Genomic DNA, 20,849 nt, shown 5'->3' on the forward strand with positions numbered 1-20,849 from the left:
GATACCCCACTGACGGTGGAGAACCATTCTTTTTCGAGTCCTGACACAAAAACTTTCTGCCAGTCTGCTAGTCCACAATGTACATTAGCATGTGTTTACTTCTGTAGCTTGTGTTTGTGAGACGGTCATGCACGTGATAGCTGCGCTGTGACGTAAAATGGGCATTAGCCAATGAAACGTGGCCCCTGTGGTAAGGTCCATGGGCCGCGTTTCATTGGCTAATGCCCATTTTACTTCACAGCACAGCTATCACGTGCGTTACCGTCTCACAAACGCAAGCTAATGTCATTGTGGACTAGCAGACCGACAGAAAGTTTTTGCATCAGGACTCGAAAAAGAATGGTTCTCCACTGTCAGTGGGGTATCTGTACAGGCGATGTCAGATCCTGACAGATGCCTGATCGTGTTTGTGGAACTAAAATTCACAGATTTCCAAAATCTGAAACGGAATGTCTTGCTTGGATTAAAGCTTGTGCACAACCGCATTCTTATTGATCCAACCGCATTCTTATTGATCCAACCGTCGTAGGATCAATAAGAACAAAGGAGTGTCTGCTGGTGTAAGTATTATTGCTTTGCTTTCTTTGTGTTTAGTGAATGAAAAAATAAAGCCATAATCAACACATCCATTATGAAAACCTTTTAGCCAAGTACAGCATAATGGCAGTGCCGATACAACTTCTACACTGTGAAGCCTGTCTGATACAGCCTTATGTTAGCTCAACAGATCAATATGCAATGTGTACCGTATCTGAAATGCGTTAAAGATTTTATTTTACCTGAAAAGGCTTTTTACTAAACTGTAATCGTGTTAGCTACGCTAGCACCGAGTACCGTGTATCAGGCCTAGGCACACTCGAACCCTCAAAACCATGAATGTCCGACTTACCCAGCCTTGCAAGAACAATAGGCATCAGCGATCTTGTCCACAGCTATATTTATGCTTAGGGTGTGAGGATCTGCTGTTTTTCTCATCGACCGGTATTTAGCTGCAACGCGCACAATGTTGGAGGCATCGCGTGGCTAAAACACCTTGATGTTGTCCAAAAAGGATGACATGAACTTGTTGGTTCCCCTGTCCATTATCGTGGCTGATATTTTGTGAAAATCTGGCAGAAATGCTAAACTAATCGACTCAGAAATACTCTGCAGAGAGTCAGTCGAAATGAAAAATGCCATGTTCACACATAGAGGCTAAGCACTGCGAGGCTCTGCTTGTGAGACATGTAGTCAAGTGGGACTTTCGAGGGGCGTTTCTGGGCCGAGCTTGGTAAGGTCCATAAAACTCGAAAAGTGCTCCTTTTTTCCTCCTCCTAGCTTCGGCTAGCTGTTTAGCTTAGGAGTTACTCTATGGTTTTTATCTACATTCCTATTCCAGAGCACCCCCTGCCTGTAGATTCTTTAATAACGACCATCATTACAAATGTGTTACTAAAAAAAAAGAGGAAATACACAAGGAAAGTGGAATGCAGTGATTCTGACAAACAGTAAGTTTCCTTTTTCTCTCAATAAATAGATTTTAAAAATAGTAGAAGAAATAGAAGCTTGTTTTAAGTCAATATTTTTTTAATATCAATGAAAAAGCATTTGTTCCACTGGCAGATTATTTCACTTATAACTAGTAATTTTTCATCAGTATTAAAGAATTACTGACTTAAAACAAGCTCCTACTTCTTGCTGAAAAGTTACTTGTCAGTTTTGTTTTATTTCAAGTGTACTAAGATATTTGCACTAGAAACTGGACTAAAAATACTTTTTTGTGTTTTTAGTGAACAAGAGCCAATCCATAAGCTTTCATTGGAAGTTAAAAATCTTGCAATCTTAGTTTTTATTCATGCCATCACTCCTGATGCAATGAAAAAAAGCAATTTTTGGTTGTTTTTTTGCATCGTTATTTTATTTTGTCTGAATGTCTTGACATTTTTTCCGTACTTATCTAACAAGAACATATTTGTTTTTTCCCCCCTCAGTGCAGGGAGAAGTAATTTAATGTATTAAATGGTGGACACTAACCCAGTCTTTTTCTTATTTGCAGCTCACCGACAGCAGTCAGCAGTCAGAACAGGTTACTGGAGCCAGCTGGTGATTGGAGTGCTGCTCGGCCAAATTCCCCCAACACCCCAGTGGGGCGGGAGTCCAGAGGGAGAGAAAACCTCATCGAGTGATGCCCCTCCATCAGCGCAGGGTCCTGCACACACCAAACCTGCACACTTTAAGTACTTTTTGATAAGGATGTCTCATAAGGAAGGAAAACTACTTACACTCTTTACCCTGAGGTAATCACCTCTCTCTCTATCTCTCTCTGTACCTTCACTCAAGCAAGACTCCAAGAAAAAAGCAAGTGAGTTGAAGATTCTAGCAGTTAGAATCTAGCTGCTTCTCTGATCGCCTCCTTTTTTAGAGGTTTCATTAGTCATAGTTACTTGAAAAGCCTACACCTAGGTTAGTGCTTTCAAATGCAAAACAGAAATATTTTGACACTTTGTGTATCTAAGATAGATACATTTATTTTCTGCCAATCAGTATGTGTGTGATCTTCTAGTTGTGCATGTTACTGTTTTGATAACTGATTGCAAAGTTTTTTTGATTGTGGAATCCCAAAAAACCAAATAGATAAAATATTTGTTTCAGTGTCCAACATCTTAATTTTTTAACTTAACCACAAAGTAACCCAATTATTTTGTAGAATGAATAAAATAATCTCTTATTTCTCGAACCATTTAATTTAGTAACAACTGAAAGTCTTACAGTGTGTCTACCAGCTTTGCACATCTATATATTGAAGTACTGCCTATTATTTGTTACAAAACAACTCAAGCAGATTGGATTGAGAATGTACATGAACAAAAATGTTTAATTATTGCTATAGATTCTTCTATAGAAATAATTCTAGACTTTAACTAGGCCTTTCTGACACATGGGTTAAGCTTTGAACTCAACCATTGTAGTGTAGCTCTGGCCCTATGCTTAATATGCTAAAAAAAAAACAGGTGATTCAACTTTTTTTTTAATTAGTTAATGTGTCACAAGTAATAAAATCAAGTTATTGATGTAAACATAGTAAGTTTATTAGGTTGTCAAGTTAAACGAATGTAAAATTTGACTAATTTAATTTGATTACGTATAACAAATTAACTCTTTTTTTATTATTCAAGTTGGAGCGCCTTTCTCTCACACTCTCAAAAAAAAAATTTTATTTCACCCCAAGCGAAAAAAAAACACACCCTAATTTGCACAGCTAATTTTATTAGTTTTGCTCAGGTTATAATTCTGATTTGATTTCAAATCAACTTTGATTTCTTATGGATTTCTTTCTGCCATTCTTCAATAAAAACGCAGATTAACAGAGATAATAGTTTTCCAGTCAACAAGTCTTACAGCAACTCTTTTAGAGTTAGAGTTTTTTTCATGACCTAACTTTAAACTTATAACATCAATGATTAGCAAAGCCTTTTGTAATTGGCGACAAGTTATTTGACTTGAAAGGACTGTGCGTAATTTCGGATCTGGTTTTACTACATTACGTCAAAAAAAAAAAAAAAAGTAATAAAAAAGCTTATCTCTAAATTTATTACGCGGACATATCAGCTCTGCCAGCCCTAATAAACTTGGGAAAACAACATCATTCAGTGACATTTAACATCTGGCCTGAAATTAGTCAAACTGCAGGCAGACAGTCACGACCCCGGAGATGTGATGTCATCCTGTCAATTACAACAAGTAAAATAGTACATCAACTCCCCCAAATGTCCTAAACTAAAACCTCCAGCCCACCAAACTCTAATGGGTTCTGAAATGGTGTATAATAGAATTGACTTTAATGTCTGCGGTTTGCGGTGGGTTAGGGCCGCGGTTAGTGCTGTTTGGATGAGGGCGGCGGGGTTGGAGGTACGGGGAGCTAAACGCTGAGTCTTCAGCAGGAGACAGGGCGGATGGCTGAGGCCCTCATGATGCGGGCAACCATTACAGCGAACTCTATTAAGTTGATGGCTTTAACAGTTTTATATGCAGGAGCTCATTACTGAGGCATGCCAGAATGAATACATTTTCTTTTATGGGATGTTTTTGGAAAATTATGCAATAAAAAAAGGGCATAGTTTCCAAGCTAATGGTCTAAAAAAAAAAACCAAACAAACAAACAAACAAAAAAAAAACAATGTGACTGGTACGGTTAATGTCCTTTTTGAGATGAAAATTTTTTCACAAAAACACCGAAAAACTGCTAAGATGTGTGAAAAATTTATTTATATTTAAAAACATAAGTTGGTTTGCTTTAATCTTTAGCCAAATATGTTAAGAGGGTTTATAAAAGGACCAAAAAGTCACAGGTTGCTCTACAAATTATATTAATCAAACCACTAAAGCTGCAGCATGTAACTTTTATAATACTTTTTTTTTTACATATTTATTAAAAATATCACTTTGTCGTGAAAGCATAGTATGAGACAAATAGTCTGTGAAAAAAAATCAAGCTGCACTGCTTTCTCCCTGAGAAATACACTGCTTGGTCAGAAACAGCCAATCAGAGCCAGGAGGAGGGTCTTAGCACTGTTAAATCAGATTGTGTACACATCGCTCTCACTCCTCATGCTCTCTGCTACGCTACAGGTTAAGCTAAGCTAAGGCTAGCTAGCATGACCGCTGATGACGGTGGATAAACTGTTTTCCTGGAATGGTAAGTTATTTCTCTGTTTTTAGCACATTTAGCAGCATGAACACAGGTTGATTAACTGCGCTAAAACGCTTCATGACACTGATTGGTTGATTGTCACCGGAAGTGTTGCATTTTTGCAGACAGAAGGCAGAGAAGCGCAATCTTTTCACGTCTTTTCTGTCTCACACCATACTATCACGTTATAGTGACAGTTTTCAAAAATATGTACGTTATTTTTTTAAACGTTTACGTACAGTAGCTTCAACTGAACACAAATGCCTGCCACACTTTTCAGATTCTCATTTTGAAAAAAATAATAAAAGTCAGTCTCCTTCTACTTCACAACTATTGTTACTGTGTTTCACCTTCTCACAAAATCTCTATTAAATAAATGCAACTTTGCAGTTGTAATGTAACAAAACATAAAAGTTACACTACAAAACTAGACACAAGCCAGCGGAAAGCAGCGGCGGCTCCATCATCGACTCCTTCTGCATCGACTCATGAACCCGAGTGCTTCCTGGGTCCACGGTGTTCAATATGGAAGCTGCAGGAGTTTGTTTGGTTCGTCTCACACATCACTCAGACAGGATTATTTTAAGACCTGACTCTGATGTAAACAGCAGGTTAGAGGTTAGGAAACAGCTTTCCTGGTGGTAAAACCAAACGTATTTAACTGTATAACCGATTCACATATGTTCAGTCTGCAGCCGCTTTCAGCTCTTTTTACTAGGAATGTTGGATTAGAGCCTGTGGCTGACTGAACTCTGTGAAAAGCTTTGAATATGCACAGCTTTTTAAATTCTGCACATGGCTGTAGGAGAAACAGTTAAAAGAGGGAAAACACAATAGTATGAGTTGAATTTTAATGCTAAATGCTATCATTTTTATTTTCTTAGCATGGCCCTAATACTCTAAGATCTTCCAGTGATAAAGAATGATTTTAAGGTAATACTGTACTTAAAAAAACAAAACAAAAAAAACACAAACTGCTCTTTGGATTTCTTCTGGTTTTGTTCATTATTATAAATTTTTAATGGTGCTGTATATTTTCAGCCCTAAGTCTTGATTCTTTTGTTTTCTGTTGAATTCTCCAAATGTTGCAATCTGAAGGGCTGCACAGTGGCGCAGTTGGTAGAGCTGTTGACTTGCAGCACAAAGGTTCTGGGTTTGATTCCCAGCCCTGGTCTTTCTGCATGGAGTGTACATGTGTTGGTTTTCTCCGGGTACTCCGGTTTCCTCCCACAGTCCAAAAACATGACTGTTAGGTTAATTGGCCTTTCCAAATTGCCCCTAGGTGTGAGTGTGTGTGCATGGTTGTGTGTCTCTGTGTTGCCCTGCGACAGACTGGCAACCTGTCCAGGGTATACCCCGCCTCTTGCCCGGAACGTTAGCTGGAGATGGTCACCAGCAACCCTCCCGACCCCACTGAGGGACAAGGGTGAAAGAAAATGGATGGGTTGCAATATGAAGACAAAAAATGTAATAAACGAATTTGAAGGACAGACTGTACTTTCATCATGCTTTTTAAAGATAGCATCTTTGAAAAAGATACTTTTTCTAGTTTTTTTCTATAGTTGTGTCTTGCTTGGATTAAATAAACTCAGCTATTGGCTAAGCTTACTTTAAGTTTAACTATAAGAAAGCAACTTTTTTTTATAAAGTTTCAATTTCTTTTTTTGTTGGTTTGTGTGTGCTTTGTGTAAAAGGTGAAACTCGAGCCTGTACCAGCCAGAGACCTTCCTATTAATATTCTGCTGACCACAACTTTCAGGTTTACAGGCAGGAAAGCGGAGATGAGGGGACACGAATGAGGAGAATGAAGACAAATGAGAGCATAAAAAAAATAGATGAGCTCCCAGAGTCAGTAACGGATACTAAACAGACAGAAAATTATTTTATCATCAGATATGCCCTTCCGTCCCAGCCTCATATGTAAAAGGATGTAGATACACAAAATGATGACAAAACAGGAACATGTGCAGCGAGCCTTTTTCGAAAATGGCTGAATATTCAGCAGACCAAACAGATTAATTATCTACAACAGACTCCTGCAAAGATACCTTCACTATCTCCACAATGCTGCATGATTTCGACCTACATTCTCAAGTGGCTGTACATGGATGTGATTTTGTGATTCAGGGTGTTTTCACACCAGTAGACTTGGTTGAATTAGGGACCAAAGTTGCAACATTTTCTACAGTTTCATTTGGTTCTGTGCTCTTTCACGCTGCACTATGTCAAACGATCTAAACTAAGTGAAAAACCTGTTCCCCTCCTTGCCTGTCGTGGCGCTGCAGCAAGAACGACTGAAGGAAGCAACATGAAAACCTCAACTTCCTTCTTCACAAAATGTAATCAAAAATGGAGTAGCGTCAGATTTTATCGGTTTTACGATTTCTCTTTTGCCTTTGGTTAAAGACCACGACCAATTTCTCCCGCTACTGCTAGACTTTTGTGTTTGTTTTGGTTGTTTTTACCCAGAACGCCTTGCGCTATAATTGACTTCCTGTGTTCGGAGCGGTCTCCGGTCCACTTCCTTTAGAACTGCAGAGTTCTTTGGACCTAGGTTTGTAGGCGGACCAGAGTTCGCTTTTGATTTGATTACGCATTCACACCTCAACAAACGAACCGGAGTTTCTAGGCAAACAGACCAGAGTTGGACTAAAGCGGACTAACCAGGTCTGGTGAATGCACCCTTTATCCGCTCCATTAAAAAAATGTTTGCACAACATAAAGTTCAGTCTTTGTAGATTCCTATGAAATGCTGCATTTTGAGACTTTTGTTCGAATTACTCTCGACATTATTTCAGCTGAAGAATCAAATCCCTTCTATAATTTCAGAGCCTTTTCACACTTTAGAGAGCGTTTATCCTTTTGATTAAGAGCTTTGTGCGACCCAGCAATTTCAGACAGCTGCAAAATGTGTTGCTTGGTTGTAAATTGACGAGTCTTCTGCATGTGTGTGTGTGTTTGTGGGAGAGTGAGAGAGAAAGCCCAGGCGGCTGAAGCGAAGCAACCAGGAAACACTGGTTGATAAAGTGTTTCTGTTCTCCGCTCGGCTGAATACCAATCACTTTCTCTTTCAGATAAAGCCTGGAGACGAATGGAAAACAGACTTGTCAGTGTATGTGTGCTTTTTTTTGTATGTAAGGATGTGTGACTGGGAAGCTTTTTTCCTCTGCATTTAAAGCTGAGTGTTAAACAGTTATGCAGCATCGCTGATCCAGCAGTCCTTGAGCCACGGTTCTCATCTTGGGTCTAACTGACCCAACAGGAGGGAGAAACGGCTCCAAACCACTGAGCTGGGCATCTCTCTGTCCCCGATGCTTTGACCTGCTGTCCTCCTCCTGCTTTCTTAGCTAATAGCTCTGACCTCTATTAGTGCCCCCTCCCCTACCCCAGCTCTAGCTTTCATCAGTGACTCACCTCCTCCATCCTCTTCCACAGATGGCTCTCACCTGTTCCTTCGCTTTCTGCTTCTAGAAAGGCTTCTTTTTCAACCCTCAAGTCATCACGGTGCACCGAAACTAATGACGATGTGAACAAAAAGAGCTTTTCTCTTCAATTTTCTTTTGTCAGTATGCCTGAAAAGAGAAACAGGCATGCATGATGTTAACCTTTAACAGTAGCTGCGTTTTCAATGATCGTATAATTGAGCAGTTTGACCATTTCGAAAATATATTTGCTTAATTAAGACACGCTAATTTAGAAAAAAATAAAGCATGTCTAAATTGGCTTATTTTGCAAAACTGCAACAAAAAAACTTTTTTGCAACACACGAGTCACATGATCAACAACCGGATGTTGCCACTGGCGCAAACCATGTAGAAGGCGACAGGAGTTAACAGGAGGATGACGACGTGGCATGTTTTCTAATGACTTGTCTGAGAAAAAAGACAATCTATTTTTTTTCAGTGGCCCTAATCCGCTTCCATTTTCTGTAAAAAAAATAAAATAAAATAAGAGAAAAAAATGGTACATTAATTAAAAGTGTTCTCTGAAATCCAAACCTATTAACGACAATTTATCTTTATAAGTGATAAAAACACAAAAACAAATCCTGTAACTGATACAGTTGAACTAATGTACTAATAGTATTGATAGTATTATTTGGTAGTAAAAACCTTTGTTTTACAGTCGAAACAAAGCAAATGTTTTTACAACGGACAGTATTCTTTGTAAAATAATTTCAAGAAGTCATGATATTGGTTTAAATTTGAGATAAAATGTAAAACATGACGTCATTTCAGTGCACAGATGGTTAACTGCAAGTTCTTCCAAAAATCAAGAATTTTACATTTTATTGGTATTTTTAGTTGTTGGCTGTGAATCCAGCTTAAATGCTTGGCCTTCCTTGGCCATGCTGGTTATGTTTTACATTTTTCCTTTTTTTACAGCTTTACCCCCACGCTGTTCTGAGTCATCGTGTGAGCACTTCGAGAGCAGACAAAAGAAGGAAAAGTGGACATGTCGAAGGTAAGAGGAAAATGATTCAAATCCAAGGTGAAGGCTACGAGCCAATTTCCACGCAACCTAATGTTCCTGAGACAGCAGCAGCTGCTGATACTGTTAGAAAGTTTGAGCTTTGCAGAGCCGTAGCCAATCTTCCTCGATGCAGCCTTCAGAGAGTAGCTGACCCCAGGTTGAGCAGAGGCATGGTCTCCATGGTGGAAAACGAATTAAGGAAAACTTTGAAATGCACACTAAAACAAGCTGTGACTGGTGCCACCAAGCGCAGCTTTTGGATTATAGTACAGGCCCAGAAGTACACCTCCTCTGAGAGGGAGATGTAGAAGATGAAAGCTTTTGGTCCAGCAGCTTTTGCAAAAAAATAAAAAATTCTAAAAGTCTAAAATTCCTAATGGACGAAAAACCAAACCTATGACCTTCTTGGATTAATTTAAAAACGAGCATGAAGCAAGATTATCAGTTGCAATTGTTGTGACATCCAAAAGGCTCGGCCCTAATCACTGATCTAAACATGCTTGGTTGGTTTATCATCCCCATGACATTCCCCACCATCCGGTCTACTGTGCTTTGCTTCGGTGGTTTATTTGTCTAGTTTGCAGACTGCGACCATTAAGATTATTTTCACAGATTTCCTCAAATATGACAAACTCAAAGCTCACATGCCTGCAATAATGGCTGCATCTCCATTGACCATAATATTACGCGATTTGACGTTTTGAAAATAAATTTGCTCAGCGGAAACACTGCAATTTTGAATTGCAATTTTTCAATTAAAAGGCTTTGGCGCCTTGTGGTTTTTTTGGCCATTTTTTAACCCAGAGTCCTTTCACATCGCTTCTATGTAAAAAAAACAAATGTCCACCTGGTTTCCCAGCATGTTGATTCAGACACTCGGCTCCATCAATGATTTATTTCCAGAAGCTGCCAGCTGTCCGGACGTTGACAGAACACACCTTATCCTGCATTAATCTCGAATGGGTTTTGAACCGGTGTGTATTTACTCTTAATTTTCTCTATTTCTTCCATTCATCTTGCTTTTTCCATCACTGTTCCACTAAACAGGTATTGGGCAGATTATTGATGCTAACCATAGCCCACCACATCAGTTCTGGCTATGAGTCATTCCTATTCTGCCCAATCGCAGCGCCACCCTGGCTCTCTTTCACGATTAAGAAGATTAGATGCAGTGACCCATAGGGCTGAAGTTATGGAGGAATATATTTATTCAATCACTTCCTCATAAGTTGGAGCTGATGCGGCCGTCACCACGGAGCTTTTAGTGGCTAATAAATCAGCCAGTGTGGTGGAGGTGTGATTGAAGCCTAATTGGATCCAACTTGAATGTCTGCTGCTAAATGAAGCTGATGACGTTGAGGGAGGCTCCTACTAAAGCTAGCAGTGGAGATCATGAAAACAGACATCCATCAAGCCTGTTTGAGATTTATAGAATAACTCAGTTGAACAGGAGCCGTCACTGTTGATTGCTATAAAGCCCTAAACCCGCTCACAGCATCATTAGGTAGGAGATGCCGACTGGTACCAAAGTCTTTTGTGTTTCAGTCATACCAGGTTTGATCTTGGTAAGACAGCTACAAAACTGCAGCCACCAGGTGGTGAAACTAAAAGACCAGAGTTATTTTGCTTAGTTTTCACTGGTTTAAGAACTGAACTGTATTTAAACACAGAGTGCTTTCTTACGATGGCAGTTGAACAAAACAATTTCTTCCTTCTCCGAGCGCACAGCAAGGAGGCACAACAGCACGAGGGACCTTCTCTTATAGAAAGTAATTAGGTTTTGTTGAAAAGGTCACAAAAATTATGTGAAACAAGAAGGAACATTGGTGGAAGTCTACGTCAGTATAAGCCACTGAGCAATTTAATGTTAGGGATACCTTCAACAAATAGTGTGATGAAACGCTAAAATATTTAAAACACTTCTAAAAAAATAACAGTCAAATGTCTGTAACTGTCATGGTTCGTATGTTTTTTTGATTCATTTGTGTGTGTGTGTGTGTGTGTGTGTGTGTGTGTGTGTGTGTGTGTGTGTGTGTGTGTGTGTGTGTGTGTGTGTGTGTGTGTGTGTGTGTGTNTGTGTGTGTGTGTGTGTGTGTGTGTGTGTGTGTGTGTGTGTGTGTGTGTGTGTGTGTGTGTGTGTGTGTGTGTGTGTGTGTGTGTGGGTGTGTGTTGGGTGCGTGCGTGCATGCGTGCGTGTGCGTGTATTTTTATGAGTTTTCTGTCTGGGGGACAAAAAAATGTACATTCACACGACATGTTTCCACTGTGCGCATTTTTATATGTTCAAGCTGGAGTATGCAAAAAAGAATGTTTTTTTTACATACTTGTTTACATTATCACCATATAGTGACAGTAAAGCATGACACAGATAATCTGTCCACTATTGCTGTCTAAAGAAATTAACCACTCCCAGCCAACAACAACCAATCAGAGCCAGGAGAAGAGTCTTAGCGCTGTCAATCAGCCTCAGGTATGCACTGCTCAATATGCTAATGGTTGAGAAATAGCGTACTGTTAGTGTAAAACCATTTATCTGCCATCATTTGTGGCCATGCTAACTAGCCTTAGCATCCATGGTAGGCTCCGTTGATGCGAAGAAGCATAGTGTAGGAGAGCACGGGGGAATGTGTGAATAGTGTGTACACAAGCATGATCGACAGAATAAAGACCCTCCTCCTGCTGTGATTGGTTGTTTCTGACTGAAATGTGCATTACTGTAGTTAGTACCGGAGAATGCAGAGAAACTCCATTTTTTTTCTCCCCCACAGATTATCTGTCTTATATTACACTTTCATAACATAGTCACAGTTTTAGCAAATATGTAAAAAACATATTTAAAAAAAATAAAAGTTATATACCCCAGCTTGAGGTTGTATTTGGTGTTCAAACTACTAAAATTGGTAGCTTTTTAGAGGAGGTCTCAAGTATTCATAGATTTTAGCTATTAGCAAATTATGGGGTTCCACTTCTGGAAGTTCCCTCTACTAATCTATTCTTAGATATAAACTATTCCCATTTGAATTGCTTTAAATTGAGTTAATATTAATGTCAGTTCAAACAGGAGTCAGGAGTTATTTACCCCATCTGTGATATTCCATCTACCTATTCTAGGTAAGATAATTATTACCAATAGTACCTTCACAGAACCTCACTTAAAACATCTGAACTATCCCTTTAAATTGATTTAAACTTTGCAAAGAGGCCTAGATGTGAAATCCTTGACGTGTACTCAGACATTGCGTGAAATCTAGTTCTGTTGTTTTAAAAAAGAACATCACTTCAAGAACATAATCCCTCATCACCCATTTCAGCTTTTCTTTCCATAATCACAACTGTGCTGCCATGTTACAGCAGACATCTGATTCATTTCAAACACTGTTGAGGACAGTTGAAGGCAATCCCCAACCATACCTTTTACAAAAAGGTATGATTACCAGCCTTTTACAACCAAATGGTTGTCGTGACACTGTCATCTTAAACAAATCTGTAAGTTTCGCCACAAAATAACATCTTTGTTTGTAAGGCCACATGCTCATACTTCCATATCCTCTCCTCTTATTGCAAAAAGAACTGGGCCAACCTTACCTCCCGGTACGATGGAGCCAAAACCAGGGCAAGTGGTGTTTGCTTGACACTCATTGTCCTGCTGCGGACTAAATTACTAACATTCCTAAAATATGCTGCTTACATTTCCAGTCCAGATGATGAAATGCCAGCATGGATGCTTGCTGGAAACGGAGAACATCAATTTTAGTATGACAAGCTGTTGCACTGCTCAGTCCACATAAACATTGTCAAATCATTTCAGATCCTCAGGCCCAAATAAATGACCAGACAGCCTCAGAATAAACAAATATATTATTGCAGTAGCACACTCTGTCACCAAGTTTGCATCTTGAGTGAAGACAGTGGAGATAAAAAAAAAAGACCCACAGCATCACAGTGCTTAATAGTGGGCATGAAATACTTTGCTTGACAAAATTTGCTGCCAAAAAGCAAATTTTGACTAAATCACACAATCCAGATTGAGTTCCATGTTTACATTTGCGATGGTAGGGCATCTTCCCAAACATCCTGCACATAATGGTTGCCATGGAGTCCTTAAGATGCCACTCTTCACTCGGATTGTCTAGGAATTGTCTATTTCTCTATGAAATAGTTAAATTCCGCAAAGGACGGCGGAGTCCTCTATAGTTAGTTAAATTCTGCAAAGGACAACGGGAGTTTGTTTATTTTTATTTTTATTTTTTAAATTTCTCTCTTTCTCACTGTTTATTTCTGTTTTTATTTTATTTATGTAAAGCACTTTGAAATGCCTTGCTGCTGAAATGTGCTATACAAATAAAATTTGATTGATTGATTGATTGAATGAACTTCTGAGAAATGTTTTCTTTTTTTTTACCTCCCTTACCATCCATCCTGCTTACTGTAAGCAGTAAGATAAATATGCATCAGAGTGCTTTCTTTCCATCGTAAGAAAGCACTCTGTGTTTAATTGGCCTCATAACCAAAGGTTAAGGATTAGAAGTTTCACCATACTAAGATCTATTTAAAAAAGTAAACCAATAATTGAAAAACAAATGCTTCACTTACAGCTATAAAGTGATTGCTAGAGTACTGCACCACCTCATATTTTATGAAAAATATTGATGTTTTTCTGAAGGTTTTCAGGTGAAAGGTGGGATTAGAAGCTCCTCCCTAAATAAATCCACGGAGCGTCAACAGATTGCGCCTCCATTTACCTGAGAAGATGGCAGCACACCAACTTTACTACATTTTGTCATGGTGTTAAACTTCAACAAGTCATTAATGATGCCCTACACCAACATCGACAAGGCCACGATCCTGGACTTGGAGCTTTGATTCTTGCCTCAAGGAGATGCTTCAGAATAAAAGTGATCTTTCCAAAGTTTTGAATCCCCTCAGACATACTTGCTCCCTGGTTTGAACTTTGCTCTTTAAAAATGAATAAAATTTTTCTTAATTCATATGTTTTACTATTATTTCATGAAGATGCATTTGTATGAGGGGAGAAATGTTAGCTAGGTGGTTATCAGTTTTAGTAGTACCCTATAGTTGGGTTGTTTTTAGCCCAGATGTGTCGGTGTGCTTTAAATAAGCATTTGGAGTGGGGGGTTTCTATGAACTAACACATGGTTGTGGCAGACGGTCCCCTCTGCCATCATCAGCTAAGACAGGAACGGGCGGCAGCAGTCGGCTGCATAGAGGAAAGGGGGCAGTCGCAGTAACCTTTTTGGCATGTCGGATGGAGGGAAAATGACATGTTCCCACATATTAGTGCATGAATCATGTCTGTGACATTTAGTCCATAAAGAGGTTTTCACCGGCAAACACAACTAAACAACATCATGGCACGGAGAAGAAAAGTTCAAGATAGTTTAGGATGGAGGAATTAGTCCTGCCAGTCAGCCAACGACCCATCAGGCTTGACATCGGATTGTAGATGCTTACGATAGGAGAAATGCTGGGAAAACAGAAAAACGAGGATGCATAGAGAAATAAGACAAAACTAACTTACAAGTAACTTTTCAGCAAGAAATAGGATATTATTTTAAGTCAATAATTTCTTAGTATTTATATTAAAAAATACTCATTAAATTGGCAGACCTTTTCACTTATAACAAGAAATTTTTTCCCATAAGTGAAATAATCTGCCAAGGGAGCGAGTATTTTTTTTAATCAATATTAAGGAACCAATTTGAAACAATCTATTTCTTTCTGAAAAGTTTCTTGTAAGTTAATTTTGTCTTACTTCAAGTGTACTGAGATATTTGCACTGGAAACTAGACCAAAAACACTTGGTAAGATTTTGTGTTTTTGCTGTGAGACAGTCCTATCAATCTTTCTCTTCAGCATAATTCTTCATGGGCATCTGGGCCTGTGACCCGTCTAAAAGAGCAGAAGCACAAGAGGCCCTGTTATTGCCTGGTGGTGAACCTGAGCATGAATGTAGCAGACACCAAGAGGCTTACCAGTGGCTTCCATCCATCCATCCATCCATCCATCCATCCATCCATCCATCCATCCATCCATCCATCCATCCATCCATCCGTCCATCCGTCCATCCGTCCATCCGTCCATCCGTCCATCCGTCCATCCATTTTCTGAACACCCTTGTCCCTCAGTGGGGTCGGGAGGGTTGCTGGTACTGGATGCCATACAACAGCAATTATATGAAAGTGTCTTGATGGAGCAGTAGGTGGGTTTGGGGTATCCATCTTGCTGAACCTCTTTGTAGAATAGAAAACATTTTCCTTTGCCTCAGGGTGGAGGAGTGGACAAAAAAAATAGGTTGAAACTCTCTCAAAACTCTCATTCTGAGTAAATCTCCTCTGTTGCACACAAATAAATGATTTTAAAAAGTGCATTGTTCCTTCAAGATGTTTACTTTGACAAAAAATAACACCAGGCCTCATCTATTCTGTCCTCCTTCTCCCTGGAGCCATTCCTTCAGGTGTAAAAGTCAATGAATTGTTTTAACCTGGTCTCGATTGGATCTGTTGTGTCGACGCCTGGTGGGGGGGAGATAAGGCCCGTTATCTCTTTCCGACAAATCTGCAACCTCTCGACGTCCTTTCTTTGACTGGACAGGAGGACGGGCAATAAGGAATAAAAAGAGGGGAAAACACAAAAATGGACACTTAGTGATGGAATGGTGGAAGTGTACTTCAAAACATAAAAGGCATGTTGTGACGTTACGTTTCCTAATAGGCCATACCGCGCATGCACAAGTTGCTGAATGGGAAGATGGAGCTGGAAGAGTGTTGTAAAAATGTATTGATCAGGGAATAAGTTGTTTTCTAATATAGTGATGCTGCTTCCCTCTTGTTTTAGGCAGAGACTCTGACTACAGGAAGATTACTGGTGTTACGTCGCCTCCACCCTCCCTTTCCTGGTTACATAATCATTGACTTCAGTTGAAATATCTGTCCAAAGCAAACACAATGACAGGTTAAAGGTTTGGAAAATAGCAGTGGGTTAAACCACTATGACGTTTTGTGAGAAGAGTGAGACAGTGGTAGTCTACTTTGACCTAGGCACTTCTCGAATTAGCCTTTAGCTTCAGCTTTCAAGACCAATAAACCAGTGCCCAAAACAATATCTACTGTACTGAATAGAAGTTTGAACAGTGCAAGCCTCATTCAAAATGCTGTGTAATGAAGTTCTCATCATGTTTGCTGCAGCCTTTGTGTGTTAATTGCCATTTTAAGTGGGAGTAAATGAGGGGGCGACTTAATTTATTCTTTGCCATAAATAGCTGTTGTATTATAACATTATTTCAAAATATATTCTTTCATATGGTGTCCTACTTTTATTATTAATATTTTTTTTTTTTTTTACAAATAATTGTGCTCAGATTTAGAGCAAAGTTGCATAATCATAATTATTATTATTTATATCCAAGAACAAGATTTTAAATACTAGCGAGAAAATTAGGGGCTTCTTTCTTTTCTTTTCCCTTAAATGTAAGTTCCATACATTTAAGGAACATACATTTCCTTAAATGTATGTTCCTTAAATGTTCCATTAAGTATGTAACATACTTAAATGTACATTTAAATGTACATTTTACGTTCCATACATACTTTTAAGTTGTTTTGATGCAGGCTAAAATAAGCATGTAATGTGGTCCTGACAAATGTTCTACTTAGCTACCAGCTATTTCCCACAGGAAAGGTCTTAACGAGCCTTTAATGAATGACAATGATCCATTAGATAGACAAAAATCTGTCCCCACCTGGCAGACACAGTGAACAATCTCCTTGTTTTTCAGTCCTCTTCTAAACGTCTCTGCTTGTTTCACACACACGCAAACACACACAACTATATTTGGTTCAATTTTCGGTTCAGTTTCCAAACTACTTCGCAGTGGAAGCACTTCTCCTTTAGCGGTGCTCTTTGGCTTCACCGGAACTCCGCTCGATGCGGTCGGCTTCACAATGCAGCCTAATTGCTCATTCTGCATTTTTTTGGGTCCCTTTTCAGATCTCCAAAACAGTAGAGTGCGTAATCAGGGTTGGACACTCGCGAGGCGAAGCAAATAAGGCGGTATTGTAAACCGTAATTACGGAGCGCGCGCTGCTCATCTGGTGCCGCGGAGGTTTATTTCCTCTTGTTTATTTTGGTCCGTGAGAACCGAGGCGCGTGCAGCTTTGAACTGATGAGATACGTTGACCCTGCCTCTGCTCTAATTATGACATGCTATCTGCCCTCTAATAATCTGATTTGCATGTGATCGGATGCCTTGTGATTTGATTTGAGCAAAGCTTGGCTCAGTTAAATCATGTCGAATTATTGTTATTTTTTTACTCTTTCTGGCACTTGTATGACAACCAACCAACCAGCCAGAGTTAATTGTGACAGACCTGTTTATGTTTTAAGATGAGAAATATTGTTAACTTACCCTTGATTATGCGGAATGGTAATCATGCAGGTCTATACAAAGTATTAAAAATCATAAGACACACCATGCCTGTAACCCACAGGGAAATTTTGTTGTGTGGCAGTTCATTAATGTGTCTTGTTTTGATATTTTAATGTTTAAATCTGTATTTTATGGTTAGTGTTTTTATTCTTTTTTTTTTTTTTTTTTTTAGATTTTTAAGAATATATAGTGTGTTGTCAATAAAATAGACTATTATTACTAAGAAAATAGATACGTTCTTGACATTTTACCCAGTGCTTTGGAGGTGCATCAAGTCGTGATGCATTGTGTGGCGAGCAGAATTGATGGGTGAGAGGCTCGGGAATCCGGAACGCCTTAATTATAAAGTCCGTCCATTGAATTATTTGACCCAGCCGCTGGCTTTCCTCTGATGGCTATCTGCTAATGAAGCATGCAGTAGAAAAGACAAACTCAATAACAGCCTATTGACCTCCAGAGGTTGTCTTCGCTTTTGCAAGAACCTCTGTTTACGGCCATTTCTTTTCTTGCAAGGCAGCGAAAGTCGCAGACTCATTTTATGCCAGATTAGTGAAATGATTTTGACTGCTGTCCTGATTTATATGAGGTACCGTTTGTAAAGTTGGAAAGAAAAACCATTAACAGCAATTATTTAGGTTATTTAGCTGGGTGTAAAACAAAAACAAAAAAAACGTGGGTGTTCATTTTTCAAAGTCATATTTTCACCATGTTATTTCCAATTGTCAACCTAAATATTTAATAATTAATCAGCTAAATATTTAGTTTGCAAACTAAATATGTCTCCATGTTTAATTTGCAAACTAAATATTTAGTTTATGGACTAAATTAAGTATTTAGTTTTTTTGTAAGCTAAATATTTAGACTAATAAATATTTAGCTTTCAAATTAAATATTTATTTCGAAAGCTAAAGATTTAGAACTAAATTATTTAGTTCCAAATAACTATTTAATCTGGAGCTGTCAATATTTAGCCCCATATTAAATATTTACCAACTAAATATTTAGCAGGCTAAATATTAACTCAGACCTAAGTTAAATGTTTAGTTTAGAAGATCTCTAGTTTGGAATTTGAACATTTTAGTAGTGTTAAAGTTTATATTAAATGTCAGCGTGTCCAGATATGTTAGCAGAAACATACAGGCTGTCATAGGGAGTTCTTGTTTTTTGTCTGACAATATTTCTAAGATGTTGAGGAAGAAACATATTTTCAAATTGATAAAGTTTAAACAGGCTAGGAAATCTTTTTCTGCAGCTGCTTTACTTTTTCCTTTTCAGAGTCATGGGCCATAGGTGGCGCTATTCCAGTAACTGACACCAGCATTGCTGCAGTGGAGATTCAAACTGGTGACCCTACAGCTGAGAGGTACTGGTACTTACCCCAACACACACAAAAATCATTTTAAGGTAAAGTATTTTTAATTAAAGACCTTAATTTTAAATATACTAGCATAAACATGTTTTACTTATGTAATTATAACATGGTGGATGGATAAAATACTCAAACTCATAAGTTTCTATTTTCTGCCCAAATGTGATTGTGAAAATGTATTGAAAAAAACTGTTAGTGCAGTCATGGCCATGGAAACTCCATCATTGGCCTAGAATTTCTCGCTGTGCAGGCTCACCATTTGCTGCTGCAGATAAAAGTTGGCTGTGACATGATTTTGCGTCCCAGTTTCCTTCCGTCTGCATGTAATTGAGAAGTGGGTCTTTGTGTGTTGTGATTGTTTGGGGTTTGCTTTCAACAGATTGGCTATTTCTAAGCTTCCAAACATAAAGACAGAAAGGACAAGTGTCAGCTGCAGTCAGCATGATGCTGGTTGAACAATCGCCCCGGTGACAGCAAAGGGTTAACAAGAGCTAGTCATGTATAAACGTTTTATTACTAAATGATCAAACTGAGCTGAAATGCCTCTATATGTTTATGAAAGATTTTGTCCTTTACTTCCTGTCAGCCCTGACAACAACACTCCAAACTTTCTGTCTGACTCATAATACCGACTTGTGTGTTTCACTGTGTTTGCCGTTGCTTCCCATTGGATAAAGATACAGCAACTTTAATCAGGGAGAAGCAGGCAGCATGCTCGTAATAATGAAGTCCCGGCGGACACACAATGAGAAACTCTTGAATTGATGCTTGTCGTGATTCTTTTGTTTGCAGCGCAGAGTTTTTTGGGGGTTTTTTTTTTAGCAGAGTGACAGTAATACAGTCCTGCCACTTCTAGAAAAGGTTGGAGAACATCTTACTGTCACTCCTACTAACTGGCGGAGGAGTGACATGGTTGTCCTCCAACCTCCCCTCATAAACTTCCCCAAACACTAAATTAGACATAATTACAGGCAGTAACAGGACATATGGCGCATCGAAAAAGTACACATTTCCTCTGTCTTTGCTTTTTTGTCACACTTTCAACATGTCGGAACGCTGTTGTGTTTTTGTTTAGTTTTCTGACACTTGCAGATAGAAAGCAGGACTCTGACATGGTTGTAGTGCAAAATTCTGTTTTCTACTTCCTGTTGGGTCTCTAACAGCTTCTAAAAACAACTCATGTAATTTAAAAACAAAAAACATCCAGTCTTTTTTTTAAAATAAGTTAATGTGTTTTGGTGCAGGCTGCACAGTGGTGCAGTTGGTAGAGCTGTTGTCTTGCAGCAAGAAGGTTCTGGGTTCTATTCCCGGCCCCGGTCTTTCTGCATGGAGTTTGCATGTTCTCCCTGTGCATGTGTGGGTTTTCTCCGGGTACTCCGGTTTCCTCCCACAGTCCAAAAACATGACTGTCAGGTTGATTAGTCTCTCTAAATTCCCCCCAGGTGTGAGTGTGTGTGCATGGTTGTGTGTCTCTGTGTTGCCCTGCGACAGACTGGCGATCTGTCCAGGGTGAACCCCGCCTCTCGTCCGGAACATTAGCTGGAGATAGGCACCAGCAACCCTCCCGACCCCACTGAGGGACAAAGGTGTAAGAAAATGGATGGATGGATGTTTTTGTGCTCCAGCAGGTTTGGTCAGCTAGTTTTACCGCTGCACGCGCTGTACAACGGCTGCTGGAAGAGACAAGTGTTTTGACGTTGAATCAACATGTTGGTTGTGCAGGAAGCTCCATTTCTGCTTTTCAAAGATGTACGGTTATATAATTGTGCATCTGTTTGCAGCCATTTTCACGTGCGAGTGAAAACGTTAAGTTGAGGAGGCGTGACCAGCGACAGCTGATTTGGATTTAAAGTGACAGAGGCCCTAAAATAGCTCATTCTGAGAGGAGCTTA

The 20,849-nt window shown here is 39.1% G+C and overlaps 1 long non-coding RNA gene across 2 annotated transcripts; it reads left to right on the plus strand.

Annotated features, from left to right (window-relative positions):
* Positions 1-4,594: 4,594 nt before the first annotated feature.
* Positions 4,595-18,979, plus strand: LOC103462191 (uncharacterized). 2 transcript variants are annotated; one of them, XR_533292.2, is made up of 3 exons: positions 4,595-4,675; positions 9,055-9,133; positions 18,864-18,979. It is a non-coding gene; the product is annotated as an uncharacterized LOC103462191 (long non-coding RNA). The 2 variants fall into 2 exon arrangements; XR_533293.2 differs by lacking the exon at positions 18,864-18,979 and adding an exon at positions 13,806-14,202.
* Positions 18,980-20,849: the final 1,870 nt, after the last annotated feature.

This window comes from Poecilia reticulata, linkage group LG3 (genome assembly GCF_000633615.1).
Source record: "Poecilia reticulata strain Guanapo linkage group LG3, Guppy_female_1.0+MT, whole genome shotgun sequence".
Lineage (NCBI taxonomy): Eukaryota > Metazoa > Chordata > Actinopteri > Cyprinodontiformes > Poeciliidae > Poecilia > Poecilia reticulata.